This window comes from Panthera tigris, chromosome A1 (genome assembly GCF_018350195.1).
Source record: "Panthera tigris isolate Pti1 chromosome A1, P.tigris_Pti1_mat1.1, whole genome shotgun sequence".
NCBI classification, from domain to species: domain Eukaryota; kingdom Metazoa; phylum Chordata; class Mammalia; order Carnivora; family Felidae; genus Panthera; species Panthera tigris.
Window position 1 is genome coordinate 213,304,203 of NC_056660.1, and position 15,681 is coordinate 213,319,883.

Consider the following 15,681-nt stretch of genomic DNA (forward strand, 5'->3'; position numbering starts at 1 on the left):
AGTACATAGCCTATCGGGTGAAACATTTAAATTCAGATTTTTCTGGTGCAAGTTTTTATGGTGGAAACCGTGTGAGAAATATGACTTAGTTCACACCTCCTTTGAATCCCTCTGCATGTTGCTGCCTCTGCAGCGTTTTACTAAAAAGTTACAGTGACTTCAGTGAGATTCTGTGATAAGCTGAACTCCTCACAGCTTGAACCTTTTCTGACTTTGTAGTGAAAACCACTGTTGTTGAGTGGAACACAGGTTGCTGGTTGCCCTGCTGGACCTGGCATTCGACCCAAATGCCTCATGTTTATTCCTTGCTGCCTTGTGTCTCCATCTGATTGCCCTTCTGATGCATGCCTCTGAGCATATACTTGGGTGGGATAATATTTTGGGGTTCAATATCTAAAAACAGAGCTTAGTGGTCTGGATCTTCCCATAGAACAGATTTCCTGTTTTGTGGTTTGCCCTCTCAGAGTTGAGACTGATGTAAAGATGCTGATGGGTTTTAGAGGCTGGCCTCTTGGGATGTGGCAGCTTGCCACGATGCCATCAGTTGAGACTAATGATTGTACAGAATTCTCATGAAGCAGATGGCTACTAACCACAATATTAATATTATTTTGCTTTGTACATTTAGAAAAATCATTTCCACAGTTGCAAAGGAAAACCTCGTTTGGATTTTATAAAGAATGATCTGCAACAGAAATAACATGCTGTCAGGACCTGTTTTATATGCTTTCATTATCAGTGACAAATTGTGATATTAATTCTATAGCAAATTTGTGCTTGGGATTTTAGCATTTCTCTGAGCCATTTCCTTTCTCTGCATAGCTAGCTGTAGAATAAAATGCTGTGAATTTTACCTTGGAGGGATCAACAGCTGGATTTAAATGTTACCTCCGTAATTTGCTTAGAGATACTATTGTTTATAAATTTGAAGAGTGGATATCCTTTGACAGGATTCAGAATGAAGTCTGGGCTTGAGGTAATTGCTTAGATAATCCAGGTAGCAGAGACACTTCTGCCTGGATTCCCCCAGTAACGTAGCCAAAACAAAAGAAATTTATTTCTGTTTGAATTAGTCAGGTAATTACTTCTGTGCTGTGCTTTGCTTTGCTGATGACATTCTGGTTTGTACGTGTTGGGAGACGTGACGGTACAGTCAAGTTCATGTTGATGGAATGGCTGTCCTGTGTGACCTGTGTATTCAGCCATGGGGTGCCAGTCATGATTTTATTTTGATCAGTGTTCTGGACCTTCTGTAATGCTATTTTCAGGAGATCTCACAGACAAAGGTAACTCAGGAATGCCTAATATTAGGGCATTAGGGAATTTAGCATGACTTTGCCTCCAGCACAAGAATTTTAAAATTTGGAACACAAGAGTGAAATGGGACACTTGGCAGTGGTGTGCACCAGTTTCCTGTTCATCTCTCACAGTCGTGAAGCCCAGCATAGGCAGACACGATTCACTGTGTGTGTGGTTTTTTGTTTTTGTTTTTTTTTTTTAAATACACCAAGTGTTTGGAAATGGCTTTTTACCTCTTTGGTTTTTTGACTTTCTTATTCTTGTGAAGTTCTTAAAACATAATGTAAAAAAGGAAGGAGAAAAGACCTACTTTTTGGATCTTGTAGCCTAATAAGAAGGATATAAAATGATAAAAAGATAGGAAATGGCTAATGAGTAAGAGAGGAAAATCACATCTTTTTGAGGAAAGGGTTAGGAGTGAGACATAGTGAGGGATGAGAATCATGTTCTACTTAGAAGGTCTACTTTGAACTCTTGCTAATTTAGTTCCAAATCCAAAATAAGGAAAGTAAAGGCTTCCGCGGTATCCAAGTGACTGTTTCTTAACAAACCATCCTTAATTATACTAGACATCTAGTTTTTGATCACTTAGCAGTTTTGCAGCAATAAATTAAAAGGACAGAGGGTGACATGATGTTAGATGGAAGTTTAATGACAGTGCAAATGACAGCTGACCTTGAATGGAAAGATAACCACCACTGCAAAAAAGCAGACATTGAGGGTATTATAGCAGAAATACTCTGACGTATCCTCAGGAAGATGATTCTGCAATTCAAGAAAAGTTACATGATAGTCACTTTCCCTTAGAAAGCTAGGAATGGTTTCTTTTAGAAGCTGATGAATGAGTTAATGATGACATTTGGCATATGAATAGGTTTGCTTCAATAATTTGGAAACTTCATTTCTGTGGAATAGTGGATTCCCAGTGATGCAGTTCATTAGGTGTCTTTGCATTTGAGTTGGGTCATATCAAATCAAATACTCTATCCCTCTCTGGGTGGTAATGATTCAAGGAACACTGGTGTGGGCCAAATATCTGAAATTATTCACTTGGTGATTCATTCCTTTGGGCCTTGAGGGCATTTTCATTTCCACAAACCTCCCATTTAAATTAAAATGCCTATAGGTCAAATACCTGTACCCTGGTAATCCATGGGTATTACATTTATTAGATTACTCTGACAGCTAGATACTGTGAGAATTTCACACAGGATGGGCACTTATTCATTTCCTGAGCTAAAACTATCTCCATATTTTGGATACTGAGGAAAAGATTTTGAAAGCAGACTCAGCTTATTTCAGTTCTGTAACATAGCTGCTCAACTTTCATTTTCACCTTCCTAGGGAATAGACATCTTCTAAGCTTGCTGCACTGGAAGCTCCATCTATGGGGCTAGGCGTAGCTGACGAAATACTTGGTCAGTCTTTCTGACAATATGACAAGCTTGCTGAGCTAATGGTAACTACAGTTGCAAAAATAAACTTCGCAATTAAATGGCATTGGGTTACATGTAAGGAAGGACGGCTCAAGGAAGATCAGCAATGTTGCAGAAATTAGGTGGGGAAATAATAAACGCATGCAACTCCAGCTAACCTACACTTATATGGGCCACGATGCTTCTGGTTAGTAATAACAAGAGAGAAGAGCTGGAGGCCGCAGAAGGGGTGAAGGAGAAGCTGTGGCTGTAGCAAGTGTGGAAATCAAGCTAGTGGCCGGGTGGCCCACCTTGGTTGGAGACAGCACCAACGATAGGCACTACCAACTTCTCTTCCAAGTGGGAAAACATTTTGTAGGAAGATTGCTTAGCTTTAGGGCAATCATCCATCCTGGTTTGCCTTGGATAGTTCCAGTGTGTGCCTGTTATACTGGTTTAATTATTGATAGGGCCTTATTTTACTGTCAGTGTTCTGGATGGGACATTAAATAATTACATGGTTACTCTGCTTAATTTTGAGTAAAACAGGAGAGAAAATAAGAAGCCTATTTTGGAACTGATCATTTACAGATAACCTTATTCACAATCTCTTCCTTACAAGCAAAGTAATAAAAACGCACCTGACAGTCATAAGTCTCGTTTCCTACCTAGTAAAGAAATGACATCAAACTCTACAGCAACTTCAACCTTCTCCCCCTACTGCCTTTATGTTTTATGGAGCCACCTATGTTCACTGTGAAGTTGAGAATAACTAGGCAAAGACGAACATTTCGGATGAGAAATGTAGAAATAAACAATGCTGCACTTCTGAGTTTTTTTTCCAGAGTGTATCAGCCAGGAGTGGGAGGGGAAAGAGTGAAGTCCTAGGAATCTGTCCAGAGGAATGTTACTACTCCCAAACCATCAGCCTGCTGCTTCTGCCTCTGTAGCGCTCTTCCCCCGGCAGCCCACCCCATACCGCTAGCTGGGGAGGTTGTTAGAATGAGTTTATCATCCTCTGGTAGTCGTTAACACTGACTGCAGTGGACTGTAAATTTTTTACACTCTTTATGAGTGGGTCTGGAAAGCAGTTTCAGAATTTTTCAAAGTGACTTTTGGGGGAAATATTCATTATACCAGGGACATATCCTTACGAACAAGAAGAACATGAAGGTCTGTCTCTCGGTAGTCACAGAATTGCTTTTAGGGTGTTTCTGTGTTAAAAATCCCTACTTACTAATTTTATTTTCACTCTCTTGTGTAATATTAGTATTCCTTTACCATTCACTCTTGGAATATGTTGGTTGTATGCCTTCTCCTTGGTGAAGGCCATTGAGAAATTTCTGAGTATTGTGCTCGCTTAATTGGACCAGGTCTTCTTGCATTTTTGGTGTCTGATCATTATCTTCTTTCTCTGTGCCTTATTTTTTGTCCCTACCATGAAGACACTCTTGAGGAAAAGTTTGAAGGTCAAACAGGATTCCACAGGCGGTAGTACAAACAGCTAGGAAAGTATGGCAGGTGTGAGGGGGGCACATGCAGTAGGGGGTGAAATGAAAAGGAAGAACTTAAGATCATACAGTGGAATGAAGAAATGCAGTCCTTAGAGCCCCAGTACTGGGAAGTAGGCATGAAGAGAACAGTGGGTTAGTGGGATATTCTAATAAGCAGGAGGGGAGCATAAGCCTCAGCAGAACTGATGTGGTAGCTGGAATCTGAAAACCGATATAGTATAGAGGCCTGTATCTAAATCTTATTAGCATGTCTCCCTAATAGCTGTGTGACTTTAAGCAAGTTTCTTAATGTCTCTTTGCTTCAGTGTCTTCATCTTAAACTGGAGAGAAATATACTATTTAACAGAGTTCACTGAAGGATTGTGTGAATCTACGTAAAGAGCTTAGAAAAGTCACAGGCACATTATGAGCATTCATAATGTTGGGAAATGTTAGTTCCCTAGAAAGACCCCTATAGCTGTGTACAGTGTGACCAAACATTGCTGAGCCAAGAAGGACTTAGCAGGATCAAGAGCGACCTAGCCATGTAACACTGGCAACATTTCTCTGTAGCAGTGTGGATTCTCAACAAACTGGCTTGAACTCACAATTCCCCTCTGGGCCAAAGAAGACAAGAATGCTGAGTGATTACCACATAAAATGGGACAAATATAGCCAAAGATCTAGATGTCCATTGGGGAGTATCAGTTGGTCCTAAAACAAAAATCTCCCTTTGATGATAAGTGCTAGAAAAACACAAAGCACCTCATCTCTTCTTGTTTTCTTATGACTGTGCCCTTAAGATGGTGTTTAGCACTGGGGAAAGTGTTATTTCCTCTTTTTAGTCAGGCATATATCATGCCCTATAACTGAGATATCTAAAAACCCCATTGGATTATCTTCTTACATTTAAAACATCTTGAATATTGGTTATCCAGATGTACCAGACCCTCCTACTTTCTAATATGAATCCTCAATAAACTGGCCTTTATTGAGTATATGTATGACTGTGCTGGGGATAATGGGCCTATAAGACATGGTCTTGCCTTCAAAGAACCTATGATCTAGTTGAGAAATAAAATTACAGTTTGCTAAAAAAAAAAAAAAAAAAGCCTCTCAATCTGTTCTTCACATGTGTTCTGACAGCGCAACCCTTCTTTTCTTACTTGTGTTAATTCACCATTGCAGTAACACAACACTAACACCGTGCTTCAACTCTGTTCACAGTGCAGTAGGTTACCAATAAACAAACTAATCACTCCCTAGCCTAGTGTTGCCTGAAAAACAGACCTCATTTTCTATGTGCATGTGTGATTTGTCCTGCCCTTACATACCATTCTGGTACCTGAAATTGTTGCTTAAGGATTCTTTTCATCCTCTTGATTTAGTTGTAATTTTTAAAGCCTTTATAAAAAAATTAAATTGAAGTCATCTATGTAAGGTGCCTATTGTAGCATGCAGGGCATAGAAAGTGGTCAATGAAAGTTAATTCAGCCTGTTAATACACTTTTGTTCCGCATTTCCAAATCATCCTTTTCCATCACGTAACATACTTGAGTCCATTTCCATTTTGTGCATTTATTTTTACATTATGGAAGATGAAAACAAAAATGTAAAGCACAAGGAGGAGGATTCATCTCTCTACTGGGATAGGAACATGGGCTCAAATAATATATTCTGTGGAGCAAGAGTAAAAACAATAAATGTCCTGCATAGACTTCCCATTAAGCAGGTAAAATTATTTTCCTATTTTCATAGCTTTGTATGTGAAGCTTTGTATTTTATTTATAGTGTAAATTCTATGCTCTTTTCAGTAGATGCTACTTCTCGTACTGAGCAATGGTTACTAAAGGCTATTTTTCACCCCCATGTAATGTGCTCCTGATACACAACCAAAAGCTTTCTTTCAGTTAACCTGCTTGCTCCTTTCATAGCAGTATGGAGCAGTATTTTAAAACATTGAAAACCTCAGGTTTATACATGGTGTCATTTATTTGTATAGTCTTTAAAAATATTCTTCCTGCACAGAGTAACTTATGGTTATTTCTTTGAACTTAATTTTATATAAATACAGCCTGGCTGAGTTTGGCTTTTCATGATTCTTTCTCAAATTTGGGCTTTCTTGTCACTGGCAGATTTTTTTTTTTCTCTTCGAAGATTAATTGCATTGTATCTGTAATCTCAGAGGGCTCCTTTGAGATGAGCTAAGGAAACAATAAACATGGTTCTACATTTTTAAATGGGTGATTTGTTGTATAAGATTATGACTGTAATGGAGAAAATGCCAACCATTCCTTGAAGGTTTCTAATTCAGTTCTATATACAGAATTCATCAAGGTGCTCCTGGCGTGGAGGCTGAGGGCCACCTCCCCTCTCTACCATAGCCTTTACCGGTTTTAATTCTCTTGGTGCATCCATTTGGCTGGGGAGACCAGATAACTACCATTACTACTACTTATGGTTTCACTTTGAACTTGTACTAAATGGAACAGTATCTTTTAATTTCACCAGAAAATGAAATTAATTCAGATTTTAAAAATAATCTGAAGAAGAAATGATGAAAAGAGATCATAAATATTTTCTACCCACCTCAAAACTTGCTCTCTATTCAAGATTAAAGATTAACTCTGGCTATCAACAAACACACAAACCAAACACCCAGAAGATTTTGTTCTTTTCTTTTACCAAGAGGACTGGTTTATCTTCATTTGTGTTGGTTGGCAGTAAAACCCAATGCCCAGCAAGATGAAACACTGGTAGATATTCCTCAGGAATGGTTCAGAAAATTTATCCTATTCAGACTTCGTATCTTATTTAGAAGTATAGCCAGTGTCCCAAATACATAATCTTTCAGCACCGCATGTTGTCTGAGACTCTTCGAGCTTCTATTATTTTATACAACCACCATTTTTTGCTGTCCAGTCTGGATAGACAATTAACCACTTCACTGAACTTTTATCTAGGTCTGAGAAAGAGAAAAAAGGCCAGTTATAAAAACTTTTGTAACTTGGACCTTTGGTTATTATAACCCTCTGTCTTTTATAAGACAGTCATGGTAGGCTTTTAAACTCTGAATCCTTTTTTTCCCCCTATGTCTTATTTATGTGAAGTTAGCAAAGCAAGGTCCAAGGAAAAATAAGACAGAAGTTAAGGATTATAAGAGAGATTAGAATAAGAAGGCAGGAGACATAAAAAAAAATCTATATATCCATTCTCTGCAATTTTTTTCCATATCCAAGACATAGACTTATATTTAGAGGATAACTTATAAATCATCTTGGAGGATATTGCATTTAATGCAAAGTCTGTATGGGTGACCAGTTGGCTTGGCAATGATAGATGGACTCACACGACTGGGTCCAGTGGTTCAAATGTAGTTCACTTTGGCAGTGACTAAAAGTCTTTATGATCCAGTGATTGTTCAGCGACCTGAATGAAATGAATTGGTCTCTTTCCTAGCGAATAGCTGTCCATGTCACAAGACTAGAATGTAACCGGTACTAATTGTCTCCCCGGTTGATGCTTTCAGAAACAGGGTTCAAGAGGTCAGAAGGAAGAGTGACAAAATGCTCTATTTTTTCACACCATCGCTCATTTATTGAGCTCATTGCACCAGGTCATCCCATTGGCCAGGCAGAGAGGAGGAAACCATTCATTGTTGCAAGCTGAGTTAAACTGAGCCTACCTTAAATGACATGTCTTCAATTCTCTTGATTATCTCTGTGACAAAATCTTTATATATGCCAAATTTAGTCCAACACCTTCACTCCTGGTGGGGGGACAAGAGCAAAAGCAGTGTTAGAAAAGAAAAATAGTCTCTAAAATGACAAATGCTTTTGATCATTTAGAGCAAAGTCCAGATTTGAAAGAGTCATGGAATTAGCTTCATAGTTTCTTTATAATTATACCCTACTGTGTTGGAGAGTTGATTTAAAATTTACTCTCATCAGTGCTTGTCCTTCAGGACCCATTAGAGTATTTTTTAACATTTTTGTTCTACATAAAATGAAGTCCAGAAGAATTTTCCCTGGATGGGAAGAATTAATAATGTGAAGATGTCAGTCTTTACTAAATGAATATAAAAATAAAATTCAACCCCAATCAGCATCCAAAAAGTTGGTATTAAAATCCAGAGGGAAAAATTCCAAGAGAATTAATAATAATGAGGTACACACAATAATATTGAAAGAGACAAAAGAGTTACTGTAGTAAAATAATATGAGCCTGGAAGTTAAATAGACAAGCAGATCAATGGAACCTAATGGGACTGTGGACACATACACACATCCCCACATATGGAAACTTGGTATTTGTTAGGCATGGTGTTTCAAATCCATGAGACGTTTAGACAATTAAATATTCAAAAGCAAAACACAAAATTGGATTCCCTCCTCATACTATACACAAAAGATAAACTACAGATGGATCAGAAATCTAAATGTAAAACTTATAAAAGTATTCAAAGAAAATGTAAGTTTGGAGTAGTGTTCTTAAGTAAGATTTGGAAAGCAGGACCCATAAAGAAAACACCATGGTTAGATTTGAGTACATTAAAATTCTAATTTCTGTAAAGGATAACAAATCCAAAGTTAAAATACAAACAGCTAATGTGAAAATATTGTAACTTACATAACAGGTATGTCTAATAAATACTCTCAGAGTTCTTCCAATAAGTGGAGAAAAAATGTTAACCTCTTAATAGAAAAATGAACTAAGAATATGAACAGGCAATTCAGAGATGAAGAGCTGGAAAGGACTGATAAACATATGAAAAGTCGTTCAACTTAAGTACTAATTAAAGGAATGAAAATTAAAACAGGATGCCCTTTTGGCTATTATATTTGGACAATATAAAGAAAATTGAAAACATTTTGTGCTGTGCTATGTTAGGTAAAGCTGTGGTATGAAAATGACCTTTTCTTACATTATTGTGTTAAAGGGAATTTGCAAGTTTTGGAGATTAGTTTGGTAATAGCTATTAAAAATTCAAATGCACATTTCCTATAACCTAGAAATACCTAGCTATACGTATTCTGAGGACTCTCACCTATAGCTGTGGGTTCAAAAGCATACATTTATGCCTATCACAAACATAAATGTCCATTAATAAGAAAATGACAAAATAAATTACATCATCTTTACATTGGATTCTATGTAACCATTGAAAAGAATGGAGTCCAGTTACACATGCTAACATGAAAAAAATGTGCTATATTGTCAAGTGAAAAAATGTGCAGTATGTCAGTTCTTGTATGTGTGTGTCCGTGTGTGTCTTTGTGTGTATTTCTGTATAATCTTAGGAAAATATTGAGAAGTACGTGTCCCTAGTTGTTGAAAGTACTAAAATTTTAAAGCAGTTGGAAGGGTGAGTGGGATTGAAGGCAAGGTGGGACTTTTACTTCCTTAAATAACTTTCAAAAGATGGGAACATAGGTACTTGCCTGGACCTGAAATTTTGGGCTTTTTAGTGAGATAGGTTTGTGCCTGCATGGCCATTTGCCATGCATACCTTGTCAACTTCCGTTGCTCCAGTAAGTCCAAAGCAAGAATGATCATTAGCCTGCTCATCAAAGAAGCAATTCCGATTGTGGCTAAGAAGGCCATTGTGAGTGTACAAAGCACCAACATGCCCCATACTGGGATGTAGGTAAAAGGAAAGTGACTCTTCCCTGCCTGTGGGGAGAATGTTTGACTTCCTGTCACTGATGCTTAATTTCAGAGTTATTTGCCTATGGTTTCTTTTTGTTGTTGTTGTTAACATATAACACTGATCATAAAATAAGTCTTAGTAAGTTATGAACTTTGTGAAATTTGGCACAAATTTCCACAAAATTTGGCAGTTGGAAAAATTATTATTATTTTATTTTTTAAAAATTAAAATTTTTAATTTTTTGATATAATTTATTGTCAAATTGGCTTACATACAACACCCAGTGCTCATCCCAACAAGTGGAAAAATTATTTTTAAAACATTTGGGCTTTTAGTTCAATGCTTTAATAATGTGAATAGTTTTTAAATGAGAGCATGTTTCTCTCTTCTTCCCTCCCTCCTTCTCTTTCTTTCTCTCTCCTTCTTTCTCCCTCCTTCCCCCACCCTCCCTTCCCTCTCTCTTTCTTCCTTCCTTTCTTCCTCTCTCTCTTTCTTCCTCCCTCCTTCCGTCTCTCTCTCTCTCTCTCTCTCTCGCTCTCGCTCTCTCTCTAAATAGCTTTAGTAGTTCAAGTTGTCAACTTGGTATTTGAATCAAAAAGAGAATCAGTGGCCCCCTCAGAGTATGACAAAATTTTCAATTACTAAATGCAAAACTTGTTCTTCCTACTCATGTGTTTATAACACATTATGGAAATAAGTCTTCTCATTTCTTAAAGTACCAAATTGTTAGGGCGCCTAGGTAGCTTAGTTGAGCATCTGTTGATTTTGGCCCAGGTCATGCTATCACGGTTGGTGCGTTAGAGCCCTGCATGGAGCTCCACATTGAGCCTTGCATCCAGCTCCACATTGAGCCTTGCATCGAGCTCCGCAGAGCCTGCTTGGGATTCTCTGTCTCCCTCTCTCTCTGCCCCACCCCTGTGTACATGCACACACGTGTGCGTGCGCTCTCTCTCAAACAAATAAACTTAAAAAGAAGTACCAAATTGTTTTTATTTATTTATTTTATTTATTTATTTAAAAATTTTTTTTCAACGTTTTTTTATTTATTTTTGGGATATAAAAATAAAGAGAGAGACAGAGCATGAACGGGGGAGGGGCAGAGAGAGAGGGAGACACAGAATCGGAAACAGGCTCCAGGCTCCGAGCCATCAGCCCAGAGCCTGACGCGGGGCTCGAACTCACGGACCGCGAGATCGTGACCTGGCTGAAGTCGGACGCTTAACCGACTGCGCCACCCAGGTGCCCCCCAAATTGTTTTTAAAGTCACTTTCTTATTCACACTCCTTTTTCTTTTATATAACAGTTCTCAGCTTTTGGCTTTTGGAGCAGGTTTGTTCTTTTATGCAGCAGACATCAAAATAGACATTTATATTTTCATATTTAAGTAATTTTTTTTACCACGACTAATATTCTAATTTGTAGTTATAATGTCAAGGTGATATCCTCCAGGTGGGAGATTTTATTGCTAGATTGGATGTGAACTTTTCTTCTGTTTATATCACAGCTTTATTATTGTCATCTCTCCTAAGAAATATTCTTGTATAGAGAAATAATAAGTAAAATTCTAATTTAAGCAATGAGTGTTGGGGAGTGATTATGGCATTTGCCCAGTACTAAGCTAGAAATAAAACCTAGAGAGGCAAAGTTGTGGAGATCAATTTTCCTGAAATGCTGCTTTTGACTTGCCAATCTGTTATTCCCAATTCTTTAGTATTTTAATTCTGTAGCATCTTTTGGCTTTTATAAAGTAAAACAAAACATTTGCCCTGACCTTCTTTGCAATCTGTTATCTCCCCCTTAATACCTGAAAGGGGCAGAGAATGATGAAGAGTAGGTTCAATCTGGTGCAGGACAGGCCTTGAAAGAGCTCACTTATTGTTCAAGGAGAAATTACAAGGAAAAAGGATCCTAACATCAGTAATATTCTTGATATTTCCTGTAAAAAAAAAGGGGGGGGAAGACAAAAACAGACATTAAAAAGCTAACAGAAGTAAAAAAAAAAAGGCAAATTTCAGAAGTCATTGACCCATAAATGGATATTTGTACACAAATTTTATGCATGACAGTAAAAATTAGCCATTTTAAAAGCACTTTGGGGATCAGATTTAGTAGTGGTAATTCAGATTCTAGGCAGGAAGTTCCTTGATGTCAGCTTTGGAAGTAGGACAGTTTTTTTTGGCTAGAAATCCAGAGGTGGGGAAAAAGACACAAAATTGTTGGAATAACATTAAAGTGATACCACCAAATGAACTTGAGATAAAAATAATTTATATGTGGTTCAGTAATGAAATGATGCAGACATTATTTTAAGTGAAAAGCAACACAGTATAATAAAGTTTATTGGAAACATTTAGATCCAGGCTAAGGGGATATATGTGCAGTGACAAATGGAGGTATAGCTAAATCACTCATTATGGAGGGACTGAGGGTGACAGCAACTAATGCAAAGGGACAGCTCTGTGCCTACTTACCAGGGTTTGTACAGCACTACGGGAGCTTAAATAACTCAGGTATTCAGAGGAGTAACACAGCCACGAGCAAAGAAGCTGCTGTGTACCTGGTTTAGTTAGATGAAAAAACGCACACACTATCCACATTCCTGCATGTGCTCAGGAATCAGGCTTCTCTTGTCTGGTTTGCATGTTTATTGGGCAGGAAATGATCTGTCAGCTTAATTTAGAATGTGTATTTTCAATAGAGCTGACATTGGGTTAAAAAAATCAATATAAGACTTACAAGATAAAATAATGTTATCTTATTGACAGCTATCAATAATGGATAATGAGGCCTTAGCTTGAACCTCCTTGAACAAACAAGGACTTGAGGCTGTTAACAGGTTATAAATGAAATTCTAATTATGTAGAACAGTTAGCTTGAATTCTAGTCTGAGACATTAATGTAATTAATTTATGGAAAAGTGGCAGTTTGAGTGTGAGAATTCAAGTGCATGTTTTATTAAGTTATTTTTATAAATAGGTACACTTTTAGAGAAAAATACCTTTCCTCTTTGCAAACACCTATTGCAGATGTATATATGACATAAAAACACATGTGCATATGAGACAGATTTTTTTTCAGTTTATGGGACATCATTATAAATTTCCTAAGTAGAAAGGAAATATGAGTTGCTCAGGCAATCTAATAAAATTCAGATAGAAATAATTGAGTTTAAGATATCCAAGTTCCTCAGTATCAGTTCAAAATTAAAATAAATTTTTGTATTCTGTGAAAGTAAGGTCACTGTTAAAAGTTCCTGTTTTCTCTTTGCTATGGTTTTAAAATAACAGAACAAAAGCACAACTCCAGAGGTCTTTCCAAGAGGTTGACTTCTAGAAAGTTAGGATCCTTAGATAGGGAGAGATAGAGATAGCCTTTTAAAAATCTCTCGTATGAAGTTTTATCCATAATGGCCAAAGCTTGTAAGCAGCCAAGATGTCCTTCAGTAGATGAAGGGATAAACAGACTGGTACATCCATGCAATGAAATGTTATTTGGTGATAAGGAGAAATGAGTTATTAAGCCCTGAAAAGGCATGGAGTACACGTAAATGCGTGTTGCTAAGTGAAAGAAGTCAGTCTGAGAAGGTTGCACACTGTATGATTCTAAATGTTTGACATTCGAGGAAGGCATAACTATAGAGACCGAAAAAGATCAGTGGTTTTCAGGGACTAGGGCAGTGATGTGGGTGAGTTAGAGGCGGGGATTTCATAGATGGAGCATAGCAGATTTTTAGGGCAGTGACACTATTCTGTATGATACCATAATGGTGGATACGTGACATTATTTATTTGGCAAAATCCATAGAATGTGTGAACCCTAATGTAAACTTTCGACTTTGGGTGATAATGACTTGTCTGTGTAGTTTCATCGATTGTAAAAAATGTACCAAACTGATACAGGATGTTAATAATAAGGGAAACTGTGTGTGTATGGGATGGGTGGTGGTCAGAGAGGTAACTATGTGGGAACTCCTATTCTTCTGTTCAGTTTTTCTGTAAACCTAAAGCTGCTCTAACAAATAAGGTCTATTAATTAAAAAAAATTCTCTCTTCAAAATTAGAGTAAACAGAAATGTTACCAGTGAGTTGGGGTTGACCTGAATGCAATCTAGGGTTGGGACGGTGACTTTGATCACTTAAGTCAAAGACAGATTTTGTGCAACATTGTCTGATTAGATGGCTCCCTTTGTAGGGATAACTGCCCATAGGGTACATAAATGACAACTTGGTTATTCTTCCAGGAAACTCCTCTGACTAACCAAGACCCTGATCATTTTGGCAAGATCTTCACAGTCATATTTGGCTACCTAAGTCCGATGATTGTGTTTTCCGGACATTTGCATGTCTTTCATACTTACTCCTAAGGTGCAAGTCAAGGTATTTTTGGGATAGAGGCAAGTAAATGTTTGGCTTTCCCACAAACAGTACAGTTCTGGGGGGCACATGTAGTGTCTTTGGAAAGAAAGTATATTTCTACTTGTTGTTTACTACCCTCCAAGCGAGACTTAAAAATTGGTCACAAAGAACAGGATGACAGAGCCTCCAATGTGGTCTTGTGGCTGGCTATTAAGCCTACGGTTCCCAGTTTAGTTTGACTAATTGAGTCTAGATCTTGATTTCAGAAGAAATAACTGAGGACAGTCAGTTCAGTCTTTCCGGTTTGTCTATACCATTAGCCAGTGGCATTTTTTCTGCCTTATGGAATGACTTAGACTGGGGAAGCAGGGAGGTGAAAACATCAAGATATGTAATAGATATTTTGTGTAGGGAGTTTGTGAGCTGGGGTTGTCCTGCTGTTTCCTATTGGATTTATCAGTAAAGGGAGTAGTGACAAAACTGTAGTCAGAATCATCTAGTAGAGGATGGAACACTGCCAGTCAGCTGAATTTAAGGTGCTTGCAATTGTTGGGAAGAGTTTTACTGCATTTCCCTTTCATAAGGAAAGTTCTATGTATGAAGCTCCTCCTTTCTTTGAACCTTCCAGGGTCTAAGATGCTCCCTATCCCAGGTACTTGCGTTGTTGTGTGCTCTCTCTACACTGTCACAATATGTCGTCTTCTTTAGGTAACTTTACTTTTTTCCAGTCATCTCCTGCTTACTCTCAAACTTTACTTCTGGAAACATGAGGTGTAAAAGAGGTAGAACATAATTATAAAACTTACAGAGGCCCCGAATGTGTCAACCTCAGCCAACAGAGCCCTTGTAGGGATACTTATGGGGGTCATTATCATTATGGTCTAAGGTCATTAGGCCATAGTGGTCATTATTCTTATGGCCTAAGACCATGGCATTCTAATAAAAGAATCTAGGCAGTTGAACCAGAATCAAGTTTGAATCCCCTAGAATCCCTTTGGTTGGGCCGTCACCCAGGGAATGTTTGAACCAGATTGTCCTGGGATCACTACAGGGGAAAGGTGATATATCATGCCCAGGACAGGTCAAGGTAAGATTCTGAATTTTCAAAATTAGGTGTATACAAATCCCACTATCACTTTGTCCTGATCATTATCTAAAGGGTAATTATTTCTTGTTTTGTATTATTCCAGTATTACTTATATTTTTTTCATAAGTCATATTGGATAGTTACTATCTCTCTACATGTCTGTTTTTCCTACAAAAGAGTAAGTTCTTTAAGGCAAGAAATTGTGACCTTTACCTTTGTATTCCTAGGGCCTACGAGGGTACCCATTAATGTAGAAGGCTTTTAAAAGTGTTTTTTAACTAGATTCAATGGTGAAAGATGGACTAGGGTAATATTTTTCAAATAAATATGAATTTTGTAAAATACACAGAATCTGATTAAAAAGGAAATGATTATTGATTAG